This window comes from Elephas maximus, chromosome 8, assembly GCF_024166365.1.
Source record: "Elephas maximus indicus isolate mEleMax1 chromosome 8, mEleMax1 primary haplotype, whole genome shotgun sequence".
NCBI lineage: Eukaryota > Metazoa > Chordata > Mammalia > Proboscidea > Elephantidae > Elephas > Elephas maximus.
Window position 1 is genome coordinate 13,350,576 of NC_064826.1, and position 12,682 is coordinate 13,363,257.

Consider the following 12,682-nt stretch of genomic DNA (forward strand, 5'->3'; position numbering starts at 1 on the left):
TCAAACCAGATTCAGAACAGAATGTTGAACAGGAGATATCAATCCTGATGTCAGATGGATCTTAGCTGAAAGCAGAGAATAACAGGAAGATGTTTAGCTGTGTTATATGAATTATGCAAAGGCATTTGATTATGTGTATCAAACAAATTATAGATAACATTTCGAAGAACGGGAAACCCAGAACACTTAATTGTGCTCACGAGGAACCTGTACTTAGACCAAGAGGCAGTCATTGAAATAGAACAAGGGGATACTGAGTGGTTTAATGTCAAAAAGGTGTGTGTCAGTGTTGTATCCTTTCACCATACCTATTCAATCTGTATGCTGAACAAATAATCCAAGAAGCTGGACTACATGAAGAACATGGCACCAGTATTGGAGGAAGACTTATTAACAACCTTAGATATGCATATGACACAACCTTCCTTGCTGAAAGTGAAGAGGACTTGAAGCACTTGCTGATGATGGACAAAGACAATAGCCTTCCATATGGATTCCACCTCAACATAAAGAAAACAAAAATTCTCAGAACTGGACCAATAAGCAACATCATGATAAACAGAAAGACTGACGATATCAAGGATTTCATTTTACCTGGATCCAAAATCAATGCCCATAGTAACAGCAGTCTAGAAATCAAATGACATATTGCATTGGGAAATGTGCTGCAAAATTCCTCTTTAAAGCGTTAAAAAGCAAAGATGTCACTCTGGGGATTACAGTACGACTGACCTAATCCATGGTATTTTCAAGCTTCATATGCAGGTGAAAGGTAGACAACGAATAGTGAAGACTGAAGAAGAATTGACACCTTCGAATTATGGTGTCGGCAAAGAATATTGAATATACCATGGCCTGCCAGAAGAACAAACCAATCTGTCTTGGAGGAAGTACAGCCAGAATGCTCCTTAGAAGTAAGGATGGTGAGACTTCATCTCACATACTTTGGACATGTTATCTGGAGGGACCAACCCTTGGAGAAGGACATCATGGTTGGTAAAGTAGAGGGTCAGTGAAAAATTGGAAAACCCTCAACAGGCTGGATTGATACAGAGCCTGCAAGAATGAGTTCAAGCATAACAATGACTGTGAGGATGGCGCAGGACTGAGCAGTGTTTTGTTCTGTTGTCCACTGGGTTGCTATGAGTGAGAACTGACTGAATGGCACCTAACAACAACAACAACATGGAGTAAGAGTGGTCCCTGGGTGTTACAAATGGCTTAAGCTTAACTACTAATCTAGAGGTTGGTGGTTCAAACCCATCCAGCAGTGCTGAGAAAGAAAGACCTGTTGATCTGTTTCAGTAAACTTTGTAGCCAAGAAAACCCTATGCAGCAATTTTATTCCATAACACATGTGGTCAACATGAGTCAGAATTGATTCCCTAGCAATGTTTTTTTGATTTTGTTTTTATTGAGTAAGAAACATAAATTCGAGTCTATGATCACACACATGTTCTCACACACACCCTGGATCACAAACTATAAGGATAATCCAAATCCTTTTCTGTAAGTTATTGTACATACCCATCCATCCCCGTACAATAAGTCCAGTTTATCCCATCAAGATTTTTCAGGGTGTTTTAGCTATCTGGTGCTGCTATAACAGAAGTACCACAAGTGGAAGCTTATACTCTCACAGCCTAGTAGGCGAGAAGCCCAAATCCAGGGCATGAGCTCCAGAGGAAGGCTTTCTCTTTTTGCTCTGGGGGAAGGTCTTTGCCATTAATCTTCCCCTGGACTAGGAGCTTCTTAGCAGAGGGACCCCCAGTCCAAAGATATCCTCTGCTCCTGGTGCTGCTTTCTTGGTGGTATGAGGTCTCCATGTCTCTCTGGTTGCTTCTCTCTTTTATATCTCAAAAGAGATTGGCTTTAGATAAAACCTAATCTTATAGATAGGGTCCTGCATCATTAACATAATTGCTTCTAATCCTGTCTCATTATCATAGAGGTAAGATTTACAACACAGAGGCAAATCACATCAGATGACAAAATCGTGAACAATCACACAATACTGGGAATCATGGCATAGACAAATTGATAAACATTTTTGGAGAACACAATTCAATCCATGACGCAGGGCCCATCTCACATTCCTGTTACCAGGCACAGAGCAGACACCTTTAGTTGCCACAGGTGCCCTTGGCTCCTTCGAAACAATCCAAGGTTTCTTCCAGTTTTCATGGCTCTGTAGATGGAGGCAGAATAACTTATTTCCCAAACACCTTAAGAACTGTGAACTCTGCCCCCTCCTGTATTCTTATGACTAAAAATAAAGGAAAGGAAGGAGAAGAATTGGGCTGTTGTTTGAACTGTAGGCTTCCAGGAAAGCATTGCTGTTTTATCAGATGCAAGTGCCTTATATTAACTGTGACAGAAGTTGCATGTCCTGAGCCAAAGGAGAAAATAAATGCTTATTATCAGACTGTAAAGCTAAAAACCAAAGGCAAGGAATAGGAAACATGGAGACAGAAACCCGTGGAAGAAGGCAATGAATGCCATGGTGCACAGTAAATCTATGCACATCCACATTCATAAAAATCAAAGTGACTCAACCAGGTGGGTATTCTGGATTTGTTCTTGTTCCACGTCAGCATTTTATCTGAAGAAATGGACAGAAACTAGGATAAGGTTTATCCAAGTTACTAACTCTTCAAATGTATACTCTCTGGTCCCTCAGTAGTTCCTAGCTTGATGTTCTTAACTTTTTCAGATAAGAACAGAATTACTCTGGAAACTCTCTGATTATATGAATAAAGAGATGGCTAAACTACTTAACTATGGATTGCCAGAAGAACAAACAAATCAGTCTTAGAAGAAAAATAACCTGAGTGTTCCTTGGAAGTGAGGATGAGACTTCGACTAGGTTACTTTGGACATGTCATCAGTAAAGACCAATTGCTAGAAAAGGACATCAAGTTTGGTATAGTAGAGAGTGGGGGAAAATGAAGAAAGCCATCAGTGAGATGGATTCACACAATAGCTACAAGAATGGACTCCAATATCATAAAGATGGCACAGAACGGGGCAGTGTTTTATTCTGTTATATATAACGTCTCCATGACTTGGAGCCAACCCAATGACACCTGTCAAAAACACAGTACTTAACACACATCATATATTGTGTACTTTAAAAAATTGGAATGACTCTGCCATGTTTGGGGATGCTTGTAGAACAGTCTGGACAGGGGCAACTGTAGTCCTCAATTAATAACTAGTCAGATCCAGGGCATTCTAAGTATTACACACAGAAAAGTACAGTGTTGCAACTACCCTATTGGAACCAACAAACGTGTTCTAAGAAACATCTAAACCAATCAGGCCTCTATGATTCTCCTAGTTCTAGATAGCCTTTGGACAACTTGCAGTTTTCAAGAACTTTAAAACAAACCAATCTTTAGGTTCCATGTGTAAAGACGTAAAGGTTGAACATATGCCTAAATATCTGCCACACATGGGCAGTTAGCTCTAGCAATAATTTTCCAAAACGCACAGAAACATGAAGCATGACAAACACACTAAGGATATAAACTAGAGTAACCATGCACTTGATCCTAATCAGCATGCTTATAAAAGTGAAAAGCAGTACTATTCATAATTATGCAAAAACAGGTATAAACTGTGTCCATTCTGGGTAAACTAGGACATATGATCATCTTAACATAACTAGGTTTGACCATGTGGTATATATAAGAAAGTCATGGAGGTGAGGCTGGGTTCAGGTAGAGCTAAATTATGGACAGTCTTGACTGCTAGTCAAAGCTATTTGGCCTTTCTTCATAGTTGTTGGGGAACTGTTCCACATAGCTATTAATTTGACGGACTAGGTACCATATCAATGTTCTCTTTTTTATAAATAGAAATTTTAAGTGCAAATATATTCTTCGTCATTCATACCAAGGAGCATTTTGGTCCTCTCAGGCTGAGTCTCTCTAAGAGTTTATGTTGCAGTTTCCTTGAAAAATAAAAGACAGGCTCTGTCAATACACTTCAAAAGTTATTTACCACCTATTGAGTGCATTGATAATTACTGGTGATTGGAATGTGAAAGTTGGAAATGAAGAAGGATTGGTAGTTGGAAAGTATGACCTTGGTGATAGAAACGACCCCGGAGATCACATGACAGAATTTTGCAAGACCAAGGACTTATTCATTGCAAATACCTTTTTTCAATAACATGAATGGCAACTATACACGTGGACCTCACCAGATGGAATGTGCAGGAATCAAATTGACTACATCTGTTGAAAGGGATGATGGAAAAGCTCAATATCATCAGCCAGAACAAGACCAGAGGCTGACTGCAGAACAGGCCATCAATTTCTTCTATGAAAGTTGAAGTTGAAGCTGAAGAAAATTTTAAAAAGTCCACGAGAGTCAAAATACAATGTCTTGAATGTTGAGTAACTAAAGCAAATGGAAGAAATGATGAAGTAAAAGAGCTGATCAGAAGATCTCAAATGGCAGCTTGAGAAGATAAAGTAGGATATTATGATGAAATGTGCGAAGATCTGGAGTTAGAAAACCAAAAGGGTAGAACACACCAGGCATTTCTCAAAGCTGAAAGAACAAGACAAAATTCAAACCTCAAGTTACCATTTTGAAGAATTCTATGGACAAAATTCCTGATTCCATGTGAAACCAGGGATATCATTGGTAATGTCAGATGAATCCTGGCTGAAAGCAGAGAATACCAGAAAGATGTTTACCTGTGTTTTGTTGACTATGCAAAGGCATTTGACTGGGTGGATCATAACAAATTATGGTTAACATTGTGAAGAATGGGAATTCCAGAACACTTAATCGTGCTCTTGAGGAATCTGTACATAGATGGAGAGGCAGTCATTCTCACAGAACAGGGGGATACTGCATGGTTTAAAGTCAAGAAAGGTTTGTGTCAGGGTTACTTCCTTTTCCCATACATATTCAATCTGTACACTGAGCAAATAATCCGAGAAGCTGGCCTATATGAAGAGAACATGGCATCAGGATTGGAGGAAGACTTATTAACCACGGGCATTATGCAGATGACACAACCTCGAGTGCAGAGAATGAAGAGGATTTGAAGCACTTACTGATAAAGATCAAAAACTATAGCCTTCAGTATGAATTACACCTGAACATAAGGAAAACAGAAATTCTCACAACTTGACCAATAAGCAACATCATGATAAATGGAGAAAAGATTGAAGTTGTCAAGGATTTCGTTTTACTTAGATCCACAACCAATGCTCACAGAAGCAAACCAAAAAAACCAAACCTGTTGCCATCAAGTCAATTCCAATTCATAGCAACCCTATAGGACAGAGTAGAACTACCCCCATAAAGTTTCCAAGGAGCACCTAGGCGGATTTGAGCTACTAACCCTTTGGTTAGCAGGCATAGCACTTAACCACTACACCAGCAGGGTTCCCAAGTTTTTCTCATGGAAGAAAAAAAAAAAAAAATCAAAGGACACATAGCATTGGTCAAATCTGCTACAAAAGACCTCTGTAAAGTGTTAAAAAGCAAAGATGTCACCTTGAAGACTAAGGTGCCCCTGATACCCAAGCCATGGTGTTTTCGAGCTCCTCATATGCATGCAAAAGCTGGGCAATAGATGAGAAAGACTGAAGAATTGTTGCCTTTGAATTACAATGTTGGCAAAGAATATTGAATACACCATAGACTGCCAGAAGAACTAACAAATCTGTCTTGGAAGAAATACAGCCAGAATGCTCCCTGGAAGCGAGGATGGTGAGACTTTGTCTCACAGGCTGTGGACATTTCATCAGGAGGGACCAGTCCCTGGAGAAGGACGTCGTGCTTGGTAAGGCAGATGGTCAGTGAAAAAGAGGAAGACCCTCAAAGAGATGGATCGACACTGTGGCTGCAACAATTGGCTCTAACATAACAACTATTGTGAGGATGGTGCAGGACCAGGCAGAGTTTCATTCTGTTGTACATGGGGTCACTATGAGTTGGAACTGACTCGATGGCACCTAACAATAACAACAACTGCATGCAATGCTTGGTACCTAGGTAAGAAGAAAAATACAAATGATCATGTCATAGTCCCTGACTTTTGAGGGAAAAAATAATGATTTACATAATCTCATTATGTTTACTGCAACACAGAATAAAGTAAGTTAGATAAGACTGTAGAAGCAGGGTCTCTGTTTTCTGTTCCATTTACTTTTCACTCAAGATGCAATATACAGAGTCCAATAAATTGTTTAGCTGAACTAAATACGTGGAAATTATTTTCATAAATAGGGGCATTAGAAATTGGAATGTAATGCCTTGATTGGACCAAGTGTTTGCAGTCCAGGGCACCCAGTAAAAACCAGCGGTAGATAGTTGATTGAGAAATTGTATTCACCAGTCAGCTTTGTCAAAATGCATTTCCTTCTTGGTTATTTATTTTTCCCATGCTATTAATTTTTTTTTTTCTTATGCAGCCCACAGGATCAACTATTTCTGCACAGGTGTAACCCATTTCCTAACGCTTAGCAATTTAATGTGGGGGAGTTCATTACGCAAGCAATTTTCTGAGAAGTAAAATAGGCTGCAAAGACAGTGGAGCTGAGTGTTTCTAAGCAGTGTGTGTGAAAATGCATGAGATCCTTGTACCTTTGGGGACAGCAAGATAAACATACGTGTCATCTGAAATTATACCTGTCAAAATATAATGATACAGCACACATGGATTTCTAGACTATGATACTTAGCTTTTCTTTTTTTAAAATACTGTTCTAATCCCCTGAAATTAAAATTTCAAAGCTTAGTCATGCTTCTAGTTACCAAAAAAAAACAAAATAAAAAAGTGGAAACATGTCATTATCATTACAAATTAAACAAATGAGGTATGTCCCAAATACAACAGAGTTATTTACATAAATTTGAATATCTAAAGCCTGAAGAACTGACTAAGGAAGAGCGTAGCTATACCCTAGGTATATTTCAAAATAGATCTTAGTCTCGTCCTCTCAAAATGTAGATATTAATAAGGGATTTCATGGCATTTATAAGATAACACATTAAATGTGGTATCTTCAGTTCAAATCATTGCATCCGAGGTATGCACCGAATAAATGGGAATTTTAAAGTTCCCAGTTGGAAATTGGGCATCCTTCAAAGTCTCGTAAGGAAAGTAGATAAGATGGTAACCTAAAAATGTTAGTGTAGTTGTAAAATTTACACTATCAAAGGATACTTCGAGGTCTAGAAGAATCTGGTGACTTTTAACTTAGTGATATGTGAGGTTTTGAATAGTCATACAAATTCCTCAGAATATTTACACATTTGATGTACCAGCATCACAGTATATGGGCTTTCTCCGCCACTGCCTTCCATAGGAAGTAATATAGACTAAGAAAGAGACACTAGATTGAGACTGAACAGCAAGTTAATAACAAGAATGAAGACTAGCCTGCAGGTCTCTTGAATCCTGATTTAGGATTCCTTCTATTAGGGGTGTGTGTGTGTGTGTGTGTGTGTGCGTGCGTGTGCGTGTGTGTGTGTATGAGAGAGAGAGCCTTCACATTAAATATTAAAGATCAAACGCTACCTAAAGTCCAGAGAACACAATTAATTCAGCTTTTAGGGATTACAATTTTACTTCCATTCTTGTAGCTAATCAGCTGTATTTTTATTGTTTTCAGTTGTCAAGAATGAGCCCCCGAAACTACTAGAAGAACATAATTTCTCAGTGAGAAATCGATTGATAGCGTCCATCTTCCTTCTCTCTAGTGGTTATGATCAAATCAGTATTTATCATTTAAAATCATCTTCAATATAAAACCCGGTGCCATAGAGATAACGTAAATACAAATGAAAATACTGTTACATGTTTATTAACTCTTCTTTTTAATGACACGCACATACACATGGGCCACTATTATTCACTCTTATCATAGGAAAAAAAAGCCCCAAACAAAATGTTTTTAGAAAGTTTTAAGTAAATGATCGATGAAGTACTTACTGTTACTGTTTTTAGTCAAGCTGATGGAAACGAATTAGTGGCTTTAGACAGAAAATGCCAAACTTCATGGAACTGCCATCACGCACGAACAAGAACAGAGGCGACTCAACAGGCGCGTACACTTCTAACAATAGATTAATTAATGTTCTCAGTGGAATTCTTTCCCCAAAATGATCAGATAAGCAGAGATGTGCCTGATAGTTAGGCTCTTAGTATATGTCTGAACCAGCTGAACCTACCTTGATAAGCTTGGCCTGAATTCCCCACTGCCTTCAGTGGGGTGGATGTCTGCGACTTTCTACCATTCCTGGTAAAGAAAAAGCCAATTCTGCACAAGGTTTATAAAGCTGTATAAACACAGTTTATTAAGCCTTTTGGGGTGAAAGGTGCTATATAAATGTAGATATTAGAGCATTTAATCAAAAGCACCTTTTTTAGATCCTCTAACAAGCTGAATAAACACATATGCAAAAGAACATCGTGTATCACTGCTAGCATATCCATCAAAAAGAGCCAGAGCAAATCTATTTTTGGTAGATTCCATTTGTACAGCCTTAAATTCTAAAGATTTTTTTTTTAATTAATTTTTATTGTGCTTTAAGTGAAAGTTTACAAATCAGGTCAGTCTCTCATACAAAAATTTATATACACCTTGCTATACACTCCTAATTGCTCTCTCTCTGATGAGATAGCACAGTACTTCCCTCCACTCTTTCTCCTTGTGTCTATTCGGGTAGTTTCTAGCCCCCTCTGCCCTCTCATCTCCCGTCCAGAAGGAGATGCCAACATAGTCTCATGTGACCACTTGATCCAAGAAGCTTGTTCTTCACCAGTATTATTTTCCATCCCCTATTACAGTCCAATCCCTGTCTGAAGAGTTGGCTTTGGGAATGGTTCCTGTCCTGGGCCAACAGAAGGTCTGGGGGCCACAGCCTCCAGGGTCCCTCCGGTCCCAGCCCGACCATTAAGTCTGGCCTTTTTAAAAAGAATTTGGGGTCTGCATCCCACTGCTCTCCTGCTCCTTCAGGGTTTCTCTGTTGAGTTCCCTGTCAGGGCAGTCATTGGTTGTGGCCGGGTACCATCTAGCTTTTCTGGTCTCAGGCTGATGTAGTCTCTGGTTTATGTCACTTAGGCTCATAATTATTTTGTGTTTTTGGTGTTCTTCATTCTTCCTTGTTCCAGGTGAGTTGAGACCAATTGATACATCTTAGATGGCCGCTTGCTAGCATTTAAGACCCCAACGCCACTCTCCAAAGTGGGATGCAGAATGTTTTCTTAATAGATTTTATTATGCCAATTGACTTAGATGTCCCCTGAAACCATGGTCCTCAAGCCTCCAACCCTGCTACACTGGCCTTTGACGTATTTAGTGTATTAAGGAAACTTCTTTGTTTTTGGTTTAGTCCATTTGTGTTGACCTCTCCTGTATTGTGTATTGTCTTTCCTCTCACCTAAAATGAAACTTATCTACTATCTAATTAGTGAATACCTCTCTGCCTTCCTCCTACTCTCCCCCTTTTGGAACCATCAAAGAGTATTTTCTTCTCTGCTTAAACTGTTTCTCCAGTTCTTATAATAGTGGTATTATATAATATTTGTCCTTTTGCAATTGACTGATTTCACTCAGCATAATGTCTTCCAGATTTCTCCATGTTATGAAATGTTTCATGGATTCAACATTGTTCTTTATCGATGCGTAGTATTCCATTGTGTGAATGTACCATAGTTTATTTATCCATTCATCCATCGATGGGTACCTTGGTTGCTTCAGTCTTTTTGCTATTGTAAACAGTGCTGCAATGAGCATGGGTGTGTATATATCTGTTCATGTAAAGGCTCTTATTTCTCTAGGATATATTCCAAGGAGTGGGATTGCTGGATCATATGGTAGTTGTATTTCTAGCTTTTTAAGGAAGCACCAAATCGATTTCCAGAGTGGTTGTACCATTTTACATTCCCACCAGCAATGTATAAGTATTCCAGTCCCTCCACAACCTCTCCAACATTGATTATTTTGTGGTTTTTGGATTAATGCCAGCCTTGTTGGAGTGAGATGCAGCCTCATTGTAGTTTTGATTTGCATTTCTCTAATGGCTAATGATCGAGAGCATTTCCTCATGTATCTATTAGCCACCTGGATGCCTTCTTTAGTGAAGTTCCTGTTCATATCCTTTGCCCATTTTTTAATTGGCTTATTTGTCTTTTTGTGGTTGAGTTTTAGCAGAATCATGTAGATTTTAGAGATCAGGCACTGGTCGGAAATGTCATAGCTGAAAACTTTTTCCCAGTCTGTAGGTAGTCTTTTTACTCTTTTGGCAAAGTCTTTGGATGAGGATAGGTGTTTGATTTTTAGGAGCTCCCAGTTATCTGGTTTCTCTTTGGCATTTTTAGTAATGTTTTGTATTCTGTTTATGCCATGTATTAGGGCTCCTAACGTTGTCCCTATTTTTTCTTCCATGATCTTTATTATTTTAGACTTTATGTTTAGGCCTTGGATTCATTTTGAGTTCGTTTTTGTGCATTGTGTGAGGTATGGGTCCTGTTTCATTCTTTTGCAGATGGATATCCAGTTAAGCCAGCACCATCTGTTAAACAGACGGTCTTTTCCCCAATTAACTGACACTGCGCCTTTGTCAAATATCAGCTGCTCATATGTGGATGGATTTATATCTGGATTCTCAATTCTGTTCCATTGGTCTATGTGCCTGTTGTTGTACCACTACCAGGCTGTTTTGACTACTGTGGTGGTATAATACATTCTAAAATCAGGTAGAGTGAGGCCTCCCACTTTGTTCTTCTTTTTCAGTAATGCTTTACTTATTGGGGACCTCTTTCTCTTCCATGTGAAGTTGGTGATTTGTTTCTTCATCTCATTAAAAAATGTTGGGGAGTCAGGGGCCAAGATGGCTGACTAGGTAGAAGCTACCTCGGATCCCTCTTGCAACAAAGACTCAGAAAAACAAGTGAATCGATAACATACATGACAATCTACGAACCCTGACCATCAAACACAGATCTAAAGAGTTGACCTGAGTGACAGAGACTGAGAACGAACAACCACGGGGAAGCAATGACTGCTTTCGGAGCCTGGAGCCAGCGTCCCAGTCAGAAAAGCTTGGTGCCGGGCTTTGGACTGGGTGCAGGGGAGCTGAGCATGGCATCCTGAGGCGGCGCAAACATGGGTCACAGCCCTAGCCCACAGAAGCGACCTCGGGGGAAGCCCAGCCAGTGCACGCAGGCAGCACAGCGATGCGGCTGACAGGCGGAGAAGTCACCGGGAGGCAGCGACTGATTTTGGAGCCTGGAGTGAGGCGTCGCAGCCGGGGAACCTTGGCGCTGGGCTTTGGACTGGGAGCGGAGGAACTGGCCATGGTTTCTGAGACAGCAGTAGCACAGGATGCGGGCCTGACCCTCAGGGGCAATCTCGACCCAGCCAATGCACACAGATTACACACCCCTCGGGAATCTCAGATAAAACACTCATCAACAAACAAGATACATAACTTTGTCTATATTCCAGGGTGCTACTCTCTCCTATTTATCTGAACCCTCCCCTCCCATTCCCAGGCGGCTTCATTAACACTGGAATTTCCTGAGCCAGAGAGTGAAGTTCTCTACAGTATTTCTTTTTTTTTTTTCTTTTGGTCTTTTCCTAATCCATTCTCCTGGACTGAGAGAAGCAGCTACAAAAAACCCAGGGACCAAAAATCCTTCCCTAATTGGACTAAAAATACAGAACCAGCTCCAGCCAAGCATATGAGATCCACAGTCTTGGGCTTTCATCCCTACAGGGAACAAGGTGGCTATTATAATGCAAAGGCATTTCTGATAGGGATCTGACTGTAATTGTTTTAGGGGATTACTGGAAAGACAAGTTTCCCAGGTCTGATATCTCTGCATATTCAACAGAGACCTCACTGACCCACAACAGGGAACTGAGGGCTGAAGCCTCCCCCAGACCACCTAGCCTCCTGCCTTAGGGCTCTAAGGATGGTGACACCTACCAATCTGTAGAGGTACTTGCATTGGGTGCCTAAGGTACAGCTGCAGAGCCCACCCACCAAAGTGCTTTAGGAATAGAGACACACCTACCTCACTGTCACTTGGGGGAAGCCTTTCAGCATCCTGCTCCCCCCGGAATGTGACCCCCTGCTGCTACTAGAATCTGGTGCACACAACTATCACCACTACTCCTCTAGGTGGATAGGTGACAGTCTACACCACACACTTGATGACCCAAAATCAGATTCTACTCAAGAATAGTGAATGGACTCTTAGGCTTATATATCTGGTAACAGCCCAAACCAGCTGGTAATAGGACATAAGTGATTCAAGGGCTACAACAATCAAGACAGTGCAATCTAGTAGCCCATCTACATGTATTGAAAGAAAACAAAACAAGATAGGGCTCCGTGAGCAAATATAAAATAAATCACTACAATATCTTATAGATGGCTCAGAGACAGCACTCGATATCAAACCACATACAGAAGCAGACCATGATTGCTTCTACAACTCCCCAAACTAAAGAATCAAAATCTTTCCCAAGTGAAGATACAATCCTGAAATTGCCAGATGCAGAATATAAAAAACTAATTTACAGAATGCTTCAAGACATCAGGGATGACCTCAGAAATGAAATAAGGCAGTCTACAGAAAAAGCCATGGAACACACTGATAAAGCAGTTGAAATCAAAAAGATTATTCAAGAACATAGTG